Source organism: Belonocnema kinseyi, chromosome 2 (genome assembly GCF_010883055.1).
Source record: "Belonocnema kinseyi isolate 2016_QV_RU_SX_M_011 chromosome 2, B_treatae_v1, whole genome shotgun sequence".
Lineage (NCBI taxonomy): Eukaryota > Metazoa > Arthropoda > Insecta > Hymenoptera > Cynipidae > Belonocnema > Belonocnema kinseyi.
The window spans coordinates 20,296,343-20,304,138 of NC_046658.1; positions in this window are offsets into that span (position 1 = coordinate 20,296,343).

Genomic DNA, 7,796 nt, shown 5'->3' on the forward strand with positions numbered 1-7,796 from the left:
CTAAAGGTACATCCACAGAATGCTCTTAGATGTGGAGCATTCTTGCAAGCATTTCGTGCGCGCATCGACGTGCGCGCATCGACTTGCGCGAAACATGCGCCCGCGAATCATTATCTGAGTACAGTGTTCCAGAGCACTGTGACAAAATTGTGACTAAACTTTTCTAGAACAAAATGGGAACAGAGTTCTAGAACACTGTGAAAAATGTGTGACATAACTGTTCTCGAACTATGTAAAAGCACTGTTCTGTAACAGTTGCTATAGATTTGTTCTAGAGCAAACTGATAACCGACGTTGTATAATATTTTTTTCAAGTTTGTTTCAGATCTGTGCCGTTATAGTGTTATATCGAAGTTCTAGAACCCTGTTACAAGTGCGTTCTAGAACAAATTGGGATCAAAGATTAATAATGGTTCCAGAACTGCTGTTACGTAATTGTTCTAAAACTGACTAATCACAGACGTTCTGTAACATTTGCGCTTTAAGCATGTTCTAGAACTGTACCGTCATTGTGTACATCAAAGTTCTAGAATCCTGTTAAAAATGTATTGTAAGATAAATCGATAACAAAAATCGAGATATGTTAATGAACAGTTCTAGCACTAACGTTTCAGGGTTCATGTTCTAGCGCTAATAACGAATCACAGACGATTTTTTTTTATTGTCTATATAATTATTATTAACTTTATTATCTGTATTCTGACGTCCAAACGTTACTTCGATGTTCTGTGGAAAACTATTACATTGAATTTCTTAAATAAAATAACTGTTTTCATAACTAATAACTGGAAGAAAGAATTGTGCTACCGTATTGTCTCTTCTAAATAAAATTTTTCAGAAAGAAGCAACGCAGTTTTGTAACTATAATTGAAGAATATTAATATTATTCATCATAACACAGATAAATATTCATGAAAGAACTAAACGTTTTTTACGAATGAAATGTTATTAATATATACAAAACTATATTTTTTGCATCAAAGATCATAGAATAACATATTGAAACACATTGAGAGCACGTGCACTGAGTTCTAAGTGACTAAGTATGAAAATTCACGGGCAAATAAAGAATTTTTCGAGCAAAAATTAAAGTTATAATTTGAACGTATAATGTAAATTGTTCAGTCTCTGTAAGGAGAAAATGCTTTGCTTTCCATGGGAATCGGAATGAAATTATGGGGCATGTATCGATATTTTTTTTTAATGTTTCTACACATTCAAAATAATTTGGCTTAAAACTACACTAAAAAGGTATTAAAGAAAATATATAAATTAAAGAAGAAATTACTGAGAAATAATGGAGTTCTGTTGAAACACAATTTTTTCATTTTACCTCCCATATTTTTCAATAATTTCCCACACTTAGGTTAGTTTAGACCCAAGTTATTTTAAAGTTCAAGAAATATTTCTAAAATGTGCAGAGTAGCCAACACGTTGTGATGGTGAAACATGAAACCTCGTATGCGTTGCATGTGTCGTTACAGTTTGTCGATTCAACGCACAGTGGTCTGGAATAGAAATTTACTATTCATAATCGCCCACAGGTCGTATTTCTTAACCGATTTAAAAGTTTTTTTTTAGAAATGCTCAGCCATTAATTGTAAAGAGAATTGTGGTTTGCTTTTTTTTCACAGAGCAACAATATATAAACAAATATAGTGACAAAATTGACCATTTTAGCTTTGTGAATTTTTATCTCAAGAAAAAATAGAGATAGACACTCACTATCAGCCGGAATTACTGCACATGCATTCATAGAACATAATTAATAATAATATTTAATCTAGTTATTATAAACAATTTCTATAAACAAATTCTTTATAAACGAGTTTTTCTCATAGCTGAATTGATTTTTCTGAACAAAAGTGACTCACAATTGTCTTTAAAGCCATTTATATATTTTAAGCTTTATCAAACATAAACAATATAGATTGTTTATAACAATTTAGTTGAACAAGTCTCCTAATCGGACGTTACCTCGTAGAAAAAAATGTTTTTTTCTTCAAAATTATTAGAGTGACCTTTATTGCGGTGACTAACTAATGAAATTAAAAAAAGAATAATTTATATGATTGTTATAAACCATTTTTTTAACAGAACTATAATTTATTTTTTTACATGCAAAAAGGACGCTTTCCACTGAAATTATGCGACAATAAACTAACAGTGATTTCAAAATTGGATATGGCACATTAAATAATAATTTGCGTAATTGTTAATAAAAATTTATGTAGCAAACTGTCCATAGCAACAATGCTCTTTTTGTTGCATCCTTAAAGCCTGAATGGGAGAAAGTTGAAGATGAACTTGATCAAGAGCTCGATGAACTAATGGAACAATTCGAATCTAAAAATGATTCGAGTTCTGAATCGTAATTTATTCACTAGCGTGAAATAACTGAATTTTTCTATGATAAAAAACACTAACAAGAATTTGCTTATAAAAATTATTTATAATAATTAAATTAAATATTATTAAAATTAATTATGTTCTATGAATGAATGTGCAATAATTCCGGCTGATAGTGAGTTTCTATCTGTATTTTTTTCTTGAGATAAAAATTCACAAAGCTAAAATGGTGAGTTTTGTCACTATATTTCTTTATATATTGTTGTGCTTTGAAAAAAATTTAAAAAAGGCAAACCAAAATTCTCTTAAAAATTAATTGCTGCGCATTTCTAAAAAAAAAATTTAATCGGTTAAGAAATACAACCTGTGGGCGATTATGAACTGTAAATTCCTATTCCAGATCACTGTGCAACGTGTCGGCACACTGCTCTTACAATGCAACCGCGTATCTAACGCATCGTGTCGACACGCGCGTGTCGGAAAACAGCCCGTGCATAATAATAATAATTGTAAACATTTTATTAATAATTCAGAGGCCGGATTCAATTATGGGGCTAAAAATCCTGTTGAAAGTCTGTCGTTTTTTCATGAAAACGGTAAAAATATTCCCGAGAAAATGATGGTGTCCCGTTGCAGGGTGGACCTGTACAAACAATGTCGACGCTGACGTGACTTGCAACATACGGCGGGAAAGCTTTTGAAAATAGCGTACGCTTTTTTCAATTATATAAATTATATATAATAAATCTATTGCGAATTACTAGATCACATGGTTCTATATATGGCCAAAAATTCGGAAAACAAAACCATTGGATTTTTTTTTTATTTCGCGGTTTTTTAAAATTATTTTGAGGTTATACATACTTCCATAATCAAGCAACATAAATGTCCACACGAGACCCTTTGTTTTTTCCAAGAATTGAGGATTGTTCCTTCGTGTCTTCTTAGTAGGTGAAAATAGGGACAAATTCAACGCGGAACAAAAAGGTACATTATATTCATCGACTGTTATTTTCTCCGTGCTATTAGCTCTTTTCAGATAGAATTAGGTGTATACAAAGTAACTGAACAATACATTCCAGGAATAAAATGTTATCGGCATTTTCAATGTAAATAAAAATAGTGCGCTTTTTTCATGTAACGTAACAGTCCAATATCGGAAAATCTTTTTTGACGAAATCTCTATCACGTTGACAAAAAGAAAATTCCCAATCTTCTTCAAGTACTTTCAGTCAATTTTTCAAAAAGTATAAAAATTCAGCAATGTTTTTCCCGTGCATCAGTGTTTTAAGCCAAGAAAAATCTGTAACGTAACAGTCTTTTTTCCTCGACAATCAAAATATTATAACTATGAAGATTTATTAACCTCAACAATATTTTAATTCTTCATCGCTGCAGTCATTCCTGTTTTAGAAAGCAAACATTTTTGCTTTAAAAAAAAACAATCTTTTTTGCCTGATTGATATTAAATTCATTATTTTCATTGGAAAACTCAAAAATTATGTACTAGATGTTGTGAATAGTCTGCCAATAGAGCAGACTTTTTCTATAATTTAAAGAAACTTAAAAACCTACTGTTAAAAGTATGTAACGTAACAAACCGTGTTTAAACATTCATTACTCCTAAGTAACAAGGGATACATAAATTATTATAATTATGAAAAATTTTGCTTGAAAGGTATTCTTTTATTTACATGCTTATGAAATATCCAAATTATCGAATTCTATGTGTTTCCAAAAATTTCATGTCAAAATATGCAATTGAATGGAACGTAACAGCCCGCGATTTTGGTCATAAATAGAGCCATTCGGATCGGTTTTGATTTTTCTAGAATCAAACCGATTCTAAGGTGGAGATAGAGAAAATGCAAAATCTAGGAAGGGAAGAACGAAGGGGGGAGCTAATAGTACTGGCGAAACTAAATACATGGAAACATAAGAGAGAGGTGATGACAAAGTAGAGCTTATTATATGGAAGCTCAGAGAGAATAGTGGATGATTTGACATGGGTAGAAAGAAGGATGCAGTATAAATTAAGCAAAATAGCGTAAGAGAAAAGAAAAAAGGGAGAGAACATGGGTTAAGTGTGGGAGAAGACAGATAGACGGGGTATTGTGAATTTTGGATAAAGAAAGAGAAGAGATAATAAGAAATGAGGTTTTGGGAAACAAAGAGAGGAAGAAAGGGGAGATAGGAAAATAAGAAACAGTAAGAAGCAAAAAAAGACGGGAAACGAAAGTAGGGAAGAATGGAAGATATGTTACTGAAATATAACAGGATTGGAGAGAAGGTATAGGAAGTTTATGGGCAATTTGACAAAATGGGATGTAGTCATAATGATGGAGACGTGGCTAGATGAAAAGGGATGGAAAATTTACCAAGAGCAATGGGAGGAATGGTGATGGAAGTAAAAAATGAATCTATAACAGGGAAAGGTAAGAAAGAGAGGAAAGAACTAAAAGAAGGACTAATAGTAGAAGAGGTAAAGATGGGAGGAGAGAAGTGGAAGTAAGTAGAGGCTTATGTGAACGGTGACATGTAGGAGAAAGCAGAGGAGATGGAAGAAATGATTAAGAAAATAAAGAAGAGATTAGGCTGATAATAGATGGGTATTTAAATGCAAGAACAGGAGACAGAGGAGGAAGGGAATGGGGAGAACAGAAAGGAAGAAAATCCAAAAATAAGGTACTAAATGGGGGCGGAAAAAAGTTGTTGAAGAGCTTGGAATAGTTGAGATGGTTTATCTTGAACGGGAATATAGAGGGAGATGAGAAAGGAGCATATACACGCTCAGGAGGTAACAGGGGAACGGTAATTGATTATTTGATAGTGGATGATGAGGCAAGAGAGAAGTTCAAGAAACTAGAGGTAGGTGATTATATGAATTCGGATCACTTTCCCTTAATAGTCACATTAGAGCGACAAAAAAGCAATAGCAATATGAATAAAAGGGAAGCAAAAGTAAAAAGTGTAGGAAAAGGGGATTGATCAAGGGAAGGAAAAGAACAGTTTAGAGAAAAGGTCAGAAATATCAGAATGGGAGAGGGAAATGTGGACGAGGAGATGGAAAACATTATAGGAGAAATGAAAAGATGATTACAGGGTGGAAACAAAAATGAAGTTAGTAAAGGGGGGAATAAAAGTGGGTGGGATCAGGACTGTAAAGAGAAAAAAAAGGGAAGTCAGAAAGGAATTAAGAAAGGGGAGAAAAGAAAAAAGTAATGGGAAAAATATGGAAAACAAGAACGAGAATACTGAGTTGTGTGATCAACAGAAAGAGGAAGAGCATAAAAGGTTAGAGGAAGAGGCGAAGAAGGCTAGGACGGAAGCAAAGGTATGGAAGGTAGTAAATAGGAAAAGCAAAGGAAGAAAAAGAGTAAGCCAAGATATTAAAATGTCAGAATGGAAGAAATATTTTTTGGATTTGCTAGGTTCAGTAGAGAGAAAAGTTAGAAAGGGAGGAAAATATGGTATTAAAAGAGACTAGGAAGAAGACATAACAAGGGAAGAAATATTTAAGGTTTTAGAAATTATGAAGGATGGAAAGGCACCTGGTATAGTTGAGGTTCCGAATCAAGTATGGAAATATGGAGGGAAGGAACTAGAGGAATGGGCATGGATAATGTGTAATCGAGTATGGAGAGGAGAGGGATGGCCAGAGTTATGGAAAGAAGGAGTAGTTATAATAATAGTAGAGAAAGGCAAACGAGAGGAACTTAAAGATTATAGGGGTCTGTTGCTGATGCCAGCGCTGTATAAAGTGTATGTAACTGTTTTGTCGGAGAGACTGAAGATAGAAGTTGAAGAAAAAAAGGTAGAGCCACCGAATCAGGCAGGGTGTAGAAAAGGAATGGAGGTAATGGATAACATATATGTTCTGTACTATCTAGTAAATAAGAGGATTAAAAGGGAAAAAGGGGCAATGATAGCAATGTTCATGGACTTGCAGGCGGCGTTTGACTCATTAGACCGAGGTGAAATAGAAAAAGGTATGGTAAAAAAGGGGGTAAGAGAGGGATTAATAAACAGAGTATCGGAAATTTTTAGAAAGACAAAAAGCAGGGTAAAGGTAGGAGAGCAAGTAGGAGATAGTTTCTGGTTGGTGAGAGGTGTGAGGCAAGGACCTCCTCTGAGCCCACTTTTATTTAATTTATTAATATCAGACATGGAAGAAGAAATGGGGGGAAAGGGTTGGAGAGAAGTTAGGATAGGGAAGGAAAAGATATATACACTGGCATACGCAGACGACACAGTGTTGATGGCAGAGGATGAAGAAGGGATGGCGGGCTTAATTAAAGGGTTAGAGAAATACTTAGATGGGAGAAAGCTGAATTTAAATGTAGAAAAGACAAAGATAATGATGTTTAGAAAAGGAGGGGGAAGGAACAAGGAATTTACAAAGAGATGGAAGGAAATAGAGTTAGAAGAAGTAAAAGACTTTAAATATTTGGGATATACCTTAAAAACGAATTAAGATCATAGAGATTATATAAGAGAAAGGACAAAATATTAGTAGAGGTAATGAAACAGATATGGGGAATAGGAAAATGAAGGTTGAAAAAAAATTGGAGAAGGAGCATGTGGTTATTGGATATGCTGGTATGGCCGGTATTAGGTTATGGAGCAGAGATACGGGGATGAAAAGAAAGGAAAGATATTGAGAGTTCACGAGGTAGATGTATAAGGTAGACCCTAAGGGCAGACTGGAGGACACCAGAGTTTATGGTAATTAAGTAATTAAGAATTGGAAAAACGGAGAGGGAAAGACAATTAATAGAAAGATGGGGGATGATCGAGGAATCAAAACATAATGAATGGTATAAGATGATAAAAAGGAAGGAGTACCAAGTATCAAGAAAAGGGATAGGGAGAGAGAAAGTGGACCAGAATAGCAAGATTTAGATTGGGAAACGAGGAAAGGGAGGGGATGTATTCGGAAAAAGGAGAGAACAAATAGTGTAGAATATGTGAATGGGAGGAGGAAATATGGGATCATGTATCAGGAGGATGTAGGAGAGGAATGGAAGATGAAGCAAACTGGCAAGAGAATGTGGTTAAGAGTCTAGGGGAGGATGGGTTAGGAGAAGAATAAATGAAGGAGTTAGAGGATGCTAGGGGAGCGAATGAGAGAGAATAAAATAATGCATGTGAAAAAAGGCAAATTGAGGTATAAAAAAGTAAAAGAAAAATGAAACGGAAGTCGCTTAGATCAGAAGGGTGAAGATTGTAAGTAATGGTTGGTAAGAGTTAAGTAGACTCACATGCCGTTGTGTTCCCATGCTCTCTCTCTCTCTCTCGCTTGCACTCTCGCTTTCGTTCGCTCGCTCACTCGTTTGCTAATAAGTCCTAAATTACGCTATCACAAGAAATAGAGGTAAGGAACTAGATATAAGACGTTATGTAAATAGTTGTAAGTAAATGTATATACAGAAAGGATAAGACGGTAA